Source organism: Pseudophryne corroboree, chromosome 10 (assembly GCF_028390025.1).
Source record: "Pseudophryne corroboree isolate aPseCor3 chromosome 10, aPseCor3.hap2, whole genome shotgun sequence".
In the NCBI taxonomy this organism is placed as follows: Eukaryota; Metazoa; Chordata; class Amphibia; order Anura; family Myobatrachidae; genus Pseudophryne; species Pseudophryne corroboree.
The window spans coordinates 60,755,740-60,771,515 of NC_086453.1; the positions used below are offsets into that span (position 1 = coordinate 60,755,740).

The 15,776-nt window shown below is 50.2% G+C and overlaps 1 protein-coding gene and 1 long non-coding RNA gene across 4 annotated transcripts in view; one reads left to right on the forward strand and one right to left on the reverse strand.

Moving 5' to 3' along the window:
* LOC134967011 (uncharacterized) overlaps positions 1-821 on the reverse strand; it is a 39,222-nt gene extending 38,401 nt beyond the window's left edge. Inside the window, exon 1 of the long non-coding RNA XR_010188767.1 lies at positions 621-821. This is a non-coding gene — a long non-coding RNA (uncharacterized LOC134967011). The remainder of the gene's footprint in view (positions 1-620) is intronic.
* The window catches only part of NTF4 (neurotrophin 4), a 264,224-nt gene that overhangs the window by 145,875 nt on the left and 102,573 nt on the right, over positions 1-15,776 (forward strand). The window lies entirely within an intron of this gene.

Genomic DNA, 15,776 nt, shown 5'->3' on the forward strand with positions numbered 1-15,776 from the left:
GGAGGGGATAGAGAGAAGCGGGGTGGTAGGGTGGGGATACAGAGGCGTAGGGAGGAGGGGATACAGAGACGTGGGACGGTAGGGAGGGGATAGAGAGACGCAGGGCGGTAGGGAGGGGATAGAGAGACGCGGGGCGGTAGGGAGGGGATACAGAGATGCAGGGTGTTATGGAGGGGATACAGAGACGCGGGGCAGCAGGTAGAGGATACAGAGAGGCGGGGCGGCTGGGAGGGGATAGAGAGACGCAGGGTGGCAGGGAGGGGATAGAGAGACGTGGGCGGTAGGGAGGGGATACAGAGATGCAGGGTGTTGGGGAGGGGATACAGAGACGCGGGGCAGCAGGTAGAGGATACAGAGAGGCGGGGCGGCTGGGAGGGGATAGAGAGACACGGGGCGGTAGGGAGGGGATATAGAGACGCGGGTCGGCAGGGAGGGGATAGAGAGACGCGGGGCGGTAGGGAGGGGATAGAGAGACGCGGGGCGGCAGGGAGGGTCCCCAGTGAGGAAGCTGATGAAGAAAGGGGGGAAAGTAGTGGAGGGGGAGGGCACCAGAAGAGGAGACATTTGTAAAGTGCGGACCACACATAGAATCAGTGGGTAGGATGGCCGGAGGGACTCACCGTTGAGGCTGTGGGCGGCTGCTGCAGGCTGGTAAACAGTAGTGTCCAGAGGCGTCACCGGGTCAGTATTACTGTTACACACATCTCTCACCCCACCGCGGCCGAAAAGGGGCGTGGCCTGCTGTGAAAGGGGCGTGGCCTCACGGGTATGTTTTCTCTCGCTCCGGGGGTGTTTCCAGCTTGCCTGTAGATGCTGGCAGCCCCCGGAGACTGGAGTGTGTGTGCCGGCTCTTCTCTGTGACAGGAGGCGAGTGCTGCAGGAGATGACGTCACTGCAGCACTCGCCTCCTGTCACAGCAGGAGAGCGGACAGCGGATGTGTGTGGAGGAGGCGGCGGGTCTGTGTACGCGGGGAAGGGAGGGCTATGAAAGCCTTCTCCTGCGCCACCCGTCCCTCCTGATGTGTATGCCGGGGGCGGCATCAGCCGTTGTTGTTGGCCCGGCGCCGCGGCCGGGGAGTCAGAGCTGCTGATGGGTGGGGGGAGGGGAGAGAGAGAGATGGACAGGCAGCAGGAGCAGAGACTTGCTGACTCCGCCCACCGCTGTGACTCCACCCAGCGTTACGGCCAGGCACAGAGGGGCAGATGTATTAACCTGGAGAAGGCATAAGGAAGTGATAAACCAGTGATATGAGCAAGGTGATAAAGGCACCAGCCAATCAGATCCTAACTGTTAATTTACATATTGGAGCTGATTGGCTGGTGCCTTTATCACCTTGCACATATCACTGGATTATCACTTCCTTATGCCTTCTCCAGGTTAATACATCTGTCCCAGAGTCACAGATGTAGCCAAATATATAGGAGAAGAAGTTAAAAAAAAAGTGGAACAAGACCATTCTTGGGTGGCACTCCCACCCGCCTGGAATAGTAGGTAATTCTCCTGGAGACGGCTTCCAGTTGCCCTCTCCCCCATGCAGCTGGCCACACACCTCTGCCACCAGCCCGCTTGCTGAGTGAAAGTGGGCAGGGCGATGATGCGATTTGCGCTGAATCGCTTCATAGTAGCCCCAGCTCAACAATGCCGGTAATCTGAACCCCAATGACGTAATCAATGCCGCCCCACCTGCTGTTGGGCCGTCCTGGCTGCTTCATCCCGGAGGGCTCAGATGTCAGGGTAATACGAGAGTGATGCATGCGGCTACAGATCTCTAGGACAGTGCCACGCCCCCTGCTCTCATGATGTCATGCTGAGGTGGCAGGTCATACTGGCTGCAGTGTGCACGTCTGGAGCATCCTAAAGGAGTGCAGGAGGCTATTCCAGGCACCGTACTAGCCAGATGTAGGGACCGTGGGGCAGTGACGGTACCGCCTACATATCCCCTGTGCTACGGTACCGCTCGCACACTCCTATTTACTGCCCTGCTCTAGGACACTATTTTCCCTATGTGTCTACATATCACCTGGATATTACAGAAACTTTTTCAAGTACACCTGAACGTCACAGTGAGTATCCCTTTTACCATTTGTACCCCAAGTACTACTGCTCTCGTAGATGCAGCTTCCAGCGGAATACATACTATTTACCGGCGGACGGGATGCCGGCTGTCAATATCCCGACAGCAGTATCCAGTCTGTCAAAATGCCGGCAGCGGGGCGAGCGCTAAGAGTCCCCTTGCGGGCTCGCAGCGCTCGCTACAGGATCTATTCCCGCTCTATAGGTGTCGTGGACACCCACGAGTGAGAATAGTCCCTGTGCGCCGGGATTCCAGCTGTCGATATGGTCAGCTGTTGGGATTTTGGTGTCGGTATCCTGAAGGCCGGGATCCCGACAGCCGGCATTTTAACTGCAGTCCCTCCCAGCACTGTCAGCGCTAGGCTGGCCTGTGACACTATAACAGGAAAACCTGCAGCTTGGGTCCTCTGTCCTAATGTCAGCCCTAGCTTGTTCGCACAGCTCACAATTCCCTATGAATTCCTGTACTGTAGGATTACCTCTTGTCTTTTGTCTTTTACCCAGATTACGTCCTTTTTCCTGAATTTGGCATCATAATTTGCTAATAGTGTATAAATCACTAATAGGTCACTGAGTATTTAGGATTAGTATAGCAAATGAAGCAGATATTTAAAGAAAGAGTCACATATATGCGGGTAAGTCTGTCATTAGGAAGATGTGGTTATATTGTTCTGTCTGAATGTTCCTTATAGTAGTGAGATTGATAGACATGTTGATCTTTCTATAGGATCCTTCCCATGGCTGCTGGAGATGTCTCACCATACCTATGGTCTTGTGCAATCCCCGCTTTCTGCCATCCCCTCTCGTTCTACCCTAAAACTTCTCACAGACCTCACTCCTTCAGTGCCTCCAACTTCACGCACAGGACCCGTTTTGTGCATGTGTAGAACGGGTCCTGCTATCGGGTCTGGGACTCCAGGTCGACAACAAAAAGGTCGACACACCTTAGGTCAACGCCAATTGGTCGACGCACCTTAGGTCGACATGGACAAAAGGTCGACATGAACAAGGTCGACATGGAAAAAGGTCGACATGAGTTTTTTATGGGGTTTTCTTTGGTGTTGTTTTCTTCGTAGAGTGACCGGGAACCCCAATTAGTGCACCGCGTCCTCTCGCATGGCTCACTTCGCTCGCCATGCTTAGGGCATGGTGCCTTCGCTCCACTCCGCTCGGCACAGATTACCATTCCAATCGTAGTCCACGTGGATCGTTAAGTATGAAAAGGTTCCAAAAAAGAAAAAAATTGTGAAAAACTCATGTCGACCTTTTTCCATGTCGACCTTGTTCCCGTCGACCTTTTGTCCACGTCGACCTAAGGTGTGTCGACCAATTGGTGTCGACCTTTTTGTTGTCGACCTGGAGTCCGGATACCCCTGCTATCGCATCGCAAGGATGCAAACGCCTCTGTCTGATTGACAGGCAGAGGTGTTGGTGGGGAGGGATGGGGGCGGGGCATTGGAGAAAATAGGGACATGTCACCTCCATTTTCCGGGAGTAGCCAAGGACTGTGTCCCTCACCACATAACTGTCCCTAAGGAAGACTTATAAACACAATTTACTTCATATTTTCTCTGAATTTCTCAATAAGAAACTTTTGGTCTAGGGGTGCTGTGAAAATAATTCTGATACTTTAGGGTACCATTGATTCAAAAAAGTTTGGGAACCTCTGACATAGGCAATATCTTCCCACATGCAGACTTCAACATGCAGATCCTTCAGTCAAACAATGCAAGGAAAATGGTCTGATTCTGCGCTGGGAACAAAGCAAAACAAGCAAGTAACTTTGCACCTTGGTAAAACCATGCAGGTGGGGCAGATGTAACATGTGGTGGGAGATTAGATGTGGGAGGGGCGTGTCCAAAGTGAAATCTGAATTGCAGTGTACACATAAAGCCGTCCAGTATGTGTGAGCTACATGCAGGAGCAGCCAGTATTTATCCTGCATGCAACAATAATTTTATCCCTTTTCCACCTGTAGCACGGGTCGCAGCCGGGAGCCTGACACGGCTGCGACCCGTGCTACAGGCCCCTTTTCCACAGCGCTCACCAACCCGGCATATTGCCGGGTTGGTGACGCTGCTGCTGACGCGGCAGGGGCGGTGCTGGGAGATCACATGATCTCCCAGCGCTGCCCTCCCATACACTATGATCCCCATAGGATTCCCGGATCACTTGATCCAGAAATTTGCAGGGGGGAACTTTTCCACTAGAAAAAAACACGGGTAAATGCGCGGCCCCGCGCATTTACCGTGTTCTAAAAGCTAGTGGAAAAGGGGTATAAATGTATTTGGTCCCCTTGCATCGCACCATGGCTTGTCCCAGGCACAAAGTGATTTGCTCCCAATGCAGAAGCCACCCCATAGTGTGGACAGCGGCACCGTTCTAACCGCCATGTCCAGGCCTGTGCTAAATATAGTATATGTACTGTATAACCTACTTTACTTTCTATTGTGTGTATCCTAAGCGCCAGGAACATAATTAAACTAAGCATTTTAAATATATAAAAGTGGAATCCAAAGAACAAAGGAACATGTGTAGGCAGGAATAAATCGGTAGGCTGGTTGCCAGAGTTTTGATTGTTTGATGATGCCCAATAGACGTCATATTAATCATATGAGGAATTTAGTTTTTTTTAATTGGTTGTATAAGTAGATAAATATACTCAAAGAAGTTGCCTAGGTCAATAACTACAAATGTTTGAATACTATAATATTATGAATACGTTGTAAATTCATTTTAAAAGAATCCTAACTGGATTCACATTTCGTTACATATTAACCTAAAATATGCTAAACCCCCCCCCCCAAAAAAACAGCCTCATTATGCCATGTAATGCGAGATCACTGGCGCAATTGAGCCACCAGGCCCAGTGTGGCTCTGCTAGCGCCAGGCATCCTTTTTTTGAATCTCTTTATCTTAAAATACGTCTTAAGCCCCCAATACACTGGTGATATATTTGGGCAATCTCCTGATCCCGTGACGGTTGCGGTGGGGGATCGGGGATATTACACATGTTTAAAAATTCTGATCCCAGCAGGGATGGGAAAATTGGTCATTTTTAACATGTTTAATTTCCGTGACCCCTTGACGGATCGCCAATCATTGATGATCGGCGCATCCGGTCGGCGGATCAGTGGTGCCGACGTGTCGGTTTATGCCGGCAGATGTATAGGGGACTTTAGTCAGAAAACACAAAGTGACTAGGACGCACTGGGAGACTATGCGCATTTGATATGCGACACTTGTATAGCTGTGTGTGACTGAGCTTGTTTACAAAGCACAGTGGAACTTGGCGTGGATAAAAAGTGCAGCTGCTGCATCGTAGCACTTGGTAAGCAGATTCAGAGACTCGGTCACACACAGATATACAAGTGTCGCATATAAAATTAATCATCGCAGTCTCTGGTGCACCCTAGTCACATCACATTTCATTTTCAGATTAAAAAAAAGCGCCCACATCTAGTAGAGTCACCTGGCGCACTGAGAGGGGCTGTTTGGCATGACTGCAGCCATGATATATGAGGGCACATCTGTAAACCCTACACTGTGTACAAACTGGGCCTGGTGTAGACCTGGGCTTGGTGTAGAGTGAGATGGGAATGAGAAGTATGCGCTCCGGCGTTGTGTGTTGCTTGGTAATGAATGCGCATAACTGAATATATGCAGAGCTGCACACACCGTGCTTTGCACCTGCACCATATCAGTCCGCTTGGTATGACACTAGTTATTATCATCATCATTAGTGTAAACATGCACCGGATTATATTAGGAGCTAAACATTTGCCTGGAATACGGTAAATGGTTACGTCCTGCTCTCCACAGACCGCAGGTGAATCGGCACGCCCCCCACTGAACTTTGCCTATGTGAGAACGTGACATTACAGACAGAAGTGTACATGTGAGCGAAATGCGTCGGGATCCGCATTGCCTGTACTTGGCGCGCAGAGTTTTGGAGCTTGTGCAGTGCAAAACACAAACAAAATTATCATCAACCCCAACATCACGGAATATTTTATAGTAAATATACAAGGCAATCTCTAATTCCACCGCTCCCTACATCTCCAACATCCTCTCCCTTCATACTCCTTCCCGCCCACTACGGTCGGCTGATGACCGTCGCCTCTCCTCTGCCTTGGTCACTGCTTCCCATGCACGAGTTCAGGATTTTGCCCGTGCTGCACCCCTTCAGTGGAATGCGCTCCCCCGCTCCATTAGACTCTCCCCGACCTTGCAAAGCTTCAAACGGGCACTGAAAACCCACCTATTTATCAAAGCGTACCCCTCCAATGCATAACCTAGTCCTTAGGCTGCTCCTCCATCCCCCTGCCCCATGCCTTGGACATCTCTGCTTTGCTCGCATACCACCATCAGGCTTCTACCTGCTTGCTTGCACCTCATGTCATCTGTCTGTTGCCCCTCCCCACTAGATTGTTAGCTCTTCAGAGCAGGGCCCTCTTTACTCTTGTCTAAGCCCTCTTCTTGACACATTTCACTCAGCGACCATCTTTACCTGCTTTTTCTCCTGCTGGTAAATGGCCCCTCTCTATCTACGGCCGCCAGCCCCAAGTAGTACAATGATTACTCCTTCGCTACTTTCATCTAAGCTGTATTATGCTTTGAGAATTGTGGTGCTCTTTGTTACCTGCACTCCATTTTTGTTATTTATTTACTGTTATGCTAAGTTTTGTCTCCCTGTACTGTCCTTTGTACGGCGCTGCAAAACACTTGTGGCGCCCTATAAATAAAATGTAATAATAATAAATATGTGATTGGAGAGGCGACAGAAAGGAATACACAAAGTATATGGAAAATGTTGTCTCCACATATAGGGGCATATTCATTATCACTACATTTTTATTATTTTATCAAATTGTCATTTTTTTCTCTCACTAATCTTCCTTCATCAAAGTTGGAACAAAGGCGATATAATGAATATCTCCTTTGTTACAGCCTGTTTCGATTATCTCTACACTTCCCATACTATAGTATGGGGGCGTAGCAATTAGTACATTCATCAAACTCCAAAGAAGCATTGTCCGGCTGTGTGGCTGCCGGTCCCAGATGCCTCCCTTGCCCGTACCTCTTCCTCATCCCCTTCGGCTTCCCTCCCGCTGTGTCCCCGCCGGCAGCAGCGGACCCCTTTCAGCTGCTCCTGGCTCTCAAGTGTCCCCGGGATTTATGCGGTAGCGGAGTGTCCCCTTTCAGCAGTTCCAGGCTCACACGTGTCCTGGCAGCGGGTCAGGCTCCCCACGAGTTCTCCCTTCAGCGGCGGATCCTGCTTACTCCTCCGAGTCCAACTGAGCATGTGCAGGAGATAACAACACTGAGGAGCACAGGATAATTATATTGATTTCCGAAATGCTGTCTCCGCAAAAGGAGCATTTTTATCGGAATCAATAAAATTATTATAGAAGAATAGTAAATCTCGAAAAAAATGTGTGAAATGAGAGGGTGAGAATAGGAAACTAAAAATTCTTATTTCACAATTTTTTCTTGATGAATATGCCCCATAGAGAGCTCTGCTTCTCAATATTCACCGACTCTGGCAGTACCTTTCCTATAGTATACTGTTTATTGCTGATACTATGAGTAGGTGCTGCCGGTATTTCTCAATACTTACCTGTCCAGGGAGGTGTGTGCGCGTCATCCTGCTTGCTAGTGTCCTCTTGTGATATTCACAAAGAGGCCAATGAGAAATATGCACGAGCAGGACCTGTTCCGAGCCACCCCGCCAGTCTCTGTTAGGTAGGTATAGGTATAGGTAGGGAAACCTCATGATGGCTTTACAGAGCATTGAAATGAAGGAACTTGCGTGTAGAACAAAACTGCAGTCCCTATAGAATCTATGAGGACAGCGGTAAGGTGCGGTAAGTAGGGTAAAACCAGAGAAATATATGATGTCTATGGCTACCTTTTTCATACAGTAAACTGTAAAGATCAATGATCTTTAATTGTAAAAATGTAAAGATCGTTTGGATAGGTCTACCCTTTAAATAATGATAATTGGGGTTCCATATAGGGGGTCATTCCGAGTTGTTCGCTCGTTGCCGATTTTCGCTATGCTGCGATTTGTTGCAAAATGCGCATGCGCAAGGCACGCAGGGCGCATGCGCTTCGTTATTTTACTAAAAACGTAGTAGATTTGCTGTGGATTCTGCTGCGCTTTTCAGTCGCACTGCTGATCGGTGAGTGATTGACAGGAAAGGGGCGTTTCTGGGTGGTAACTGAGCGTTTTCCGGGAGTGTGCTAAAAAATGCAGGCGTGTCAGGCTAAAACGCAGGAGTGACTGGAGAAACGGGGGAGTGGCTGGCCGAACGCAGGGCGTGTTTGTGACGTCAAACCAGGAACTAAACGGACCGAGCTGATCGCAATCTAGCAGTAGGTCTGGAGCTACTCAGAAACTGCAAAAAAAAATGTAGCGATTCTGCTACTCTTTCGTTCGCTATTCTGCTAAGATAAGATACACTCCCAGAGGGCGGCGGCCTAGCGTGTGCAATGCTGCTAAAAGCAGCTAGCGAGCGATCATCTCGGAATGACCACCATAGTCTAAAATTGATCAAAATATGTAAAAAGTATGGCATGGCTGAGATGTGAGCGCAATGTTATTTTTCTTGCATGCGTTTCTGTACGTGAAGGAACACCAGATATGGACAGTAATAGAGCCCAGTGCCGGAGCAAGACTCACTGCTGAAAGCTCCCAGCGGCTCTACATACTGCAGGGGGCGTACCCACTGGAGCAGCGCTACTGGCCGCAAGGTTCCATTCTATTAGCCAGATGCAGGGGCCGCGGGTGGGACCCCGGGGCGACAGCACCGCTCACACAACCCAACCTATGGCCCTGCTAGTGTCCCAGTGCACAAAGTGAGTTGTAACAAGAGGGTGGATGATTACTCAGCCAAGTTCATCTACCACTCCCATGTTATTCCTGTCTTTGGGCCTGATTCGTAAATGATGGACGCAGTTCACATCGGTGTTGCGTCCAAAGACGCCGCAGTGATGTGAAAATATTCTAATGCCACAGGAAACATCTGAGGGAAAAAGACGACTGCTGCCAGCATCGGATCACCTGCAAGACCATTGGCCATCTGAGCTTACTCAAATTGGCCCTGCAATGACGCGGGAGCCGTTCTGTACAGACGCCCCACCATCAGTAAAGTACCCAGACCGTCTGGTTTGCATTCATCTCCGAATAGGCCCTTAGTTTACCAAACGCTCGATAGAGGCGAGTTCCTTGCGAGTGTTGTAGAGGCAGCAATGAAACAGAAAGTTGGCACAAAGCCATCCAAGACTTACAGTAAATCCTCAGCAAAAGCTTCAAAAGGTTATGTAATTTTTTTTTAAAGTTTATTTATTTAATTTTTGTATCCAGCTAAGCATATTTCAGGCAGAAATATCTAATTAATCATCCTCCTGTCATCGGGCATCCATGGCGAACATCTGCCCTTCGCTGATACTGATTATTCAGAACAAAGTTAAGATCTATGACAAATATGATTATAGTTTCTGAGCGGTTATGTCACTGCATACCAGCTAGTACATAGGCCATGGTCCAAGCTGGTGCGGAATGCACATAACCGTGTATTAATGGCCTCTGCAGACAGCATGTGGCCGGGCAGCGATCAGACACACCCATCAGTTGATGAGTCCAGAGCCGGTTCACGTCAGGATTATGATCGATTATTGATCCGCAGCTGTAATGCTTCTTTGAGCATATAGAGAAAGGAAGTTGTACTAGCAGGCTTATCCAACTACAGAAAACATTTGCAGCTGGGGTGACGGATCTGTTGCAAGAGGACCAAATAAAAGTGCTATATTGGGGATTGCAAAGAAAAGACCCTAAAATATTCATACCCTTCTGGTCCTACATTGCATAGCATCCTGATCTCATATATACTGTATGGAAAGAATCAAAGTACAGGTTTAGAGCAGGGACATCTACGCTGAAGGCAGTGACATGCGGTGAGGTCAGAGGCTGGGGAGGCACAAATGTTGGTGGGTCTCAGTGCTGGGAGCCTGTCTCCCCCCCTACGCATTTTAAGTCTTATTTCTCTGCACTACATCCATGCAAACACATGGAAAACATATATAAAGAAATAACCAGGTCGCAGCCATCACCCTAGCGTTGTGAGTAAAGTGGTGGATACTAACTTCTGGGTTAGGTGTCCCCCATTGCCCCTCACCTGCAGAACACCGCTGGCCTGGTGCAGGAGGTTACACAGGGCAATACAGTCATCGGTGATTCAGTAGGCAGCACCTGGGGAGGGAGAGCAGGATCATATCTGTACACTACATCTCACTACTGTAGCCACACACACAGAGTCCTGTCCCCACACTCACTACAGATGCCACACACACACACACACACACACACACACACAGCATACCTCCCAACTGTCCCGATTTTCGCGGGACAGTCCCGTTTTTTGGGGACTGTCCCGCTGTCCCACCCGCGGGCCGCAGTGTCCCGCGGTGGGGGGGGGGGGGGGGGGGGGGCAGTTGGGAGTCTCTGTCTCTTGCTGCCCTGCTTAGCAGAGCAGCGGAGAATAGACGCTGTGCGCATGCGCACAGCGTCTATTCATTGGAGACAGAGGGTGAGGGGGCATGCCAGCGGCTCACAGAGCGCTGGGCATGCCCCTTCAGTGACGAAAATGGGGGCGTGGCTCGCGATCGTGGGGTCCTCCGTGAAGCCACGCCCCTTTATGTAGGCCACGCCCCCTTTTCAGGAGCACGCGCGGCTTTGCCGCGCATATATCCCTCTTCACAGAGGACAAAAGTTGGGAGGTATGCACACAGTCCTGTCCCCACACTCACTACAGATGACACACACACACACACACACACACACACACACACACACACACACACAGAATCCTGTCCCCACACTCACTACAGATGACACACACACACACACACACACACACACACACACACACACACACACACACAGTCGTGTCCCCATGCTCACTAGATGCCACACACACATACACACAGTCCTGTACCCACACTCACTACAGATGACACACACACACACACACACACACACACACACACACACAGAATCCTGTCCCCACACTCACTACAGATGACACACACACACACACACACACACACACACACAGTCGTGTCCCCATGCTCACTAGATGCCACACACACATACACACAGTCCTGTACCCACACTCACTACAGATGACACACACACCTTTCTCTGACGTCCTAGTGGATGCTGGGAACTCCGTAAGGACCATGGGGAATAGCGGCTCCGCAGGAGACTGGGCACAACTAAAGAAAGCTTTAGGACTACCTGGTGTGCACTGGCTCCTCCCTCTATGACCCTCCTCCAGACCTCAGTTAGAATCTTGTGCCCGGCTGAGCTGGATGCACACTAGGGGCTCTCCTGAGCTCCTAGAAAGAAAGTATATTTAGGTTTTTTATTTTCAGTGAGATCTGCTGGCAACAGACTCACTGCTACGAGGGACTAAGGGGAGAAGAAGCGAACCTACCTGACTGGAGGTAGTTTGGGCTTCTTAGGCTACTGGACACCATGAGCTCCAGAGGGATCGAACACAGGGCCCGACCTCGATCGTCCGGTCCCGGAGCCGCGCCGCCGTCCCCCTTACAGAGCCAGAAGCATGAAGATGGTCCTGAAAATCGGCGGCAGAAGACTTCGGTCTTCAACAAGGTAGCGCACAGCACTGCAGCTGTGCGCCATTGCTCCTCATGCACACCTCACACTCCGGTCACTGATGGGTGCAGGGCGCTGGGGGGGGGCGCCCTGAGCAGCAATATTAACACCTTGGCTGGCAAAATAATCACAATATATAGTCCCAGAGGCTATATATGTGAAAAATACCCCTGCCAGGATCCATAAAAAAGCGGGAGAAAGTCCGCCGAAAAAGGGGCGGGGCTATCTCCCTCAGCACACTGGCGCCATTTTCTCTTCACAGTGCAGCTGGAAGACAGCTCCCCAGGCTCTCCCCTGTAGTTTTCAAGCTCAAAGGGTTAATAAGAGAGGGGGGGGCACTAAATTTAGGCGCAAATATGTGTATTATAGCAGCTATAAGGGAAAAATCACTGTGGGTAGTGTGAATCCCTGCATTATATAGCGCTCTGGTGTGTGCTGGCATACTCTCTCTCTGTCTCCCCAAAGGACTTTGTGGGGTCTTGTCCTCAGTCAGAGCATTCCCTGTGTGTGCGCGGTGTGTCGGTACGGCTGTGTCGACATGGTTGATGAGGAGGCTTATGTGGAGGCGGAGCAGATGCCGATAAATGTGATGTCGCCGCCTGTGGGGCCGACACCAGAGTGGATGGATAGGTGGAAGGTATTAACCGACAGTGTCAACTCCTTACATAAAAGGCTGGATGACGTAACAGCTGTGGGACAGCCAGCTTCTCAGCCCGCGCCTGCCCAGGCGTCTCAAAGGCCATCAGGGGCTCAAAAACGCCCGCTACCTCAGATGGCAGACACAGATGTCGACACGGAGTCTGACTCCAGTGTCGACGAGGTTGAGACATATACACAATCCACTAGGAACATCCGTTGCATGATCTCGGCAATGAAAAATGTGTTACACATTTCTGACATTAACCCAGGTACCACAAAAAAGGGGTTTTATGTTTGGGGAGAAAAAGCAGACAGTGTTTTGTTCCCCCATCAGATGAGTGAATGAAGTGTGTGAAGAAGCGTGGGTTCCCCCGATAAGAAACTGGTAATTTCTATAAAGTTACTGATGGCGTACCCTTTCCCGCCAGAGGATAGGTCACGTTGGGAGATATCCCCTAGGGTGGATAAGGCGCTCACACTTTTGTCAAAAAAGGTGGCACTGCCGTCTTAGAATACGGCCACTTTGAAGGAGCCTGCTGATAAAAAGCAGGAGGCTATCCTGAAGTCTGTATTTACACACTCAGGTACTAGACTGAGACCTGCAGATAGTGCTGCTGCAGCGTGATCTGTAACCCTGTCAAACAGGGATACTATTTTGCGAACATAAGACGTCGTCTTATATATGAGGGATGCACAGAGGGATATTTTGCCGGCTGGCATCCAGAATTAATGCAATGTCCATTCTGTCAGGAGGGTATTAGAGACCCGACACTGGATATACACACTGTCTGTATATACACACTCAGGTACTATACTGAGACCTGCAATTGCCTCAGCATGGATAGTGCTGCTGCAGCGTGGTCTATTACCCTGCCAGGACAGGGGTACTATTTGCTAACCATAGAGCAGATTAAAGATGTCGTCTTATATATGAGGGATGCACAGAGGGATATTTGCCGGCTGGCATCCAGAATTAATGCAATGTCCATTCTGCCAGGAGGGTATTAGGGACCCGGCAGTGGACAGGCGATGCTGACTTTAGAAGGCACATGAAGATTCTGCCTTATAAGGGTGAGGAATTGTTTGGGGATGGTCTCTGGGACCTCGTATCCACAGCAACAGCTGGGAAGGAAAAAATTTACCTCAAGTTTCCTCACAGCCTAAGAAAGCACCGTATTATAAGGTACAGTCCTTTCGGCTTCAGAAAAGCAAGCGGGTTAAAGGCGCTTCCTTTCTGCACAGAGACAAGGGAAGAGGGAAAAAGCTGCACCAGACAGCCAGTTCCCAGGATCAAAATTCTTCCCCCGCTTCCTCTGAGTCCACCGCAAGACGCTGGGGCTCCACAGGTGGAGCCAGGTGTGGTGGGGGCGCGTCTCGGGAACTTCAGCGACCAGTGGGCTCGCTCACAGGTGGATCCCTGGGTTCTGCAAGTAGTATCACAGGGATACAAGCTGGAGTTTCGGGGCGACTCCCCCTCGCCGTTACCTCAAATCAGCCTTGCCTACTGCCCTCGAGGAGAGGTAGTACTGGCGGCAATTCACAAGCTGTACTTCCAGCAGGTGATAATCACGGTACCCCTCCTTCAACAAGGCCGGGGTTACTATTCCACAATGTTTGTGGTACCGAAACCAGACAGTTCGGTGAGACCCATTCTAAAATTGAAATCCTTGAACACTTATATACGAAGGTTCAAGTTCAAAATGGAATCGCTCAGGGCGGTTATTGCAAGCCTGGACGAAGGGGATTACATGGTATCACTGGACATCAAGGATGCTTACCTGCATGTCCCCATTTACCCTCCTCACCAGGAGTACCTCAAAATTGTGGTACAGGACTGTCATTACCAATTCCAGACGTTGCCGTTGGTCTGTCCCCGGCACCGAGGGTATTTACCAAGGTAATGGCCGAAATGATGATACTCCTTCGAAAAAAGGGAGTTATAATTATCCCGTACTTGGACGATCTCCTTATAAAGGCGAGGTCCAGGGAGCAGTTGTTCGTCGGAGTAGCACTATCTCGGGAAGTGCTACAACAGCACGGCTGGATTCTGAATAGTCCAAAGTCGCAGCTGGTTCCTACGACGCGTCTACTGTTCCTGGGTATGGTTCTGGACACAGAACAGGAAAAAGGGTTTCTCCCGGAGGAGAAGGCCAAGGAGTTGTCATCTCTAGTCAGCGACCTCCTAATACAAATACAGGTGTCGGTGCATCAATGCACGCGAGTCCTGGGAAAGATGGTAGCTTCTTACGAAAAAATTCCATTCGGTAGGTTCCATGCAAGGATCTTCCAGTGGGATCTGTTGGACAAGTGGTCCGGGTCGCATCTTCAGATGCATCGGCTGATAACCCTGTCTCCAAGGGCCAGGGTGTTGCTGTTGTGGTGGCTGCAGAGTGCTCATCTTCTAGAGGGCCGCAGATTCGGCATACAGGACTGGGTCCTGGTGACCACAGATACCAGCCTTCGAGGCTGGGGGGCAGTCACACAGGGAAGAAACTTCCAAGGACTATGGTCAAGTCAGGAGACTTCCCTACACATAAATATTCTGGGACTAAGGGCCATTCACAGTGCCCTAAGTCAGGCTAGACCCCTGCTTCAACACCAGCCGGTGCTGATCCAGTCAGACAACATCACGGCGGTCGCCCATGTAAACCAGCAGGGCGGCACAAGAAGCAGGATGGTGATGGCAGAAGCCACAAGGATTTTCCGATGGGCGGAAAATCATGTGTTAGCACTGTCAGCAGTGTTCATTCCCGGAGTGGACAACTGGGAAGCAGACTTTCTCAGCAGACACGACCTCCACCCGGGAGAGTGGGGACTTCATCCAGAAGTCTTCAAAATGATTGTACACCATTGGGAAAGGCCACAGGTGGACATGATGGCGTCCCGCCTCAGCAAAAAGCTAAAAAGATATTGCGCCAGGTCAAGGGACCCTCAGGCGATAGCTGTGGACGCTCTGGTAACACCGTGGGTGTACCAGTCGGTGTATGTGTTCCTTCCTTTGCCTCTCATACCCAAGGTATTGAGAATACTAAGAAGGAGAGGAGTAAGAACTATACTCGTGGTTCCGGATTGGCCAAGAAGAGCTTGGTACCCAGAACTTCAAGAAATGATCTCAGTGGACCCATGGCCTCTGCCGCTCAGACAGGACCTGCTGCAGCAGGGGCCCTGCCTGTTCCAAGACGTACCACGGCTGTGTTTGACGGCATGGCGGTTGAACACCGGATCCTAAAGGAAAAAGGCATTCCGGAGGAAGTCATTCCTACGCTGATTAAGGCTAGGAAAGATGTGATCGCAAAATATTATCACCGCATATGGCAAAAATATGTTGCTTGGTGTGAGGCCAGGATGGCCCCAACGGAGGAATTTCAACTGGGTCGATTT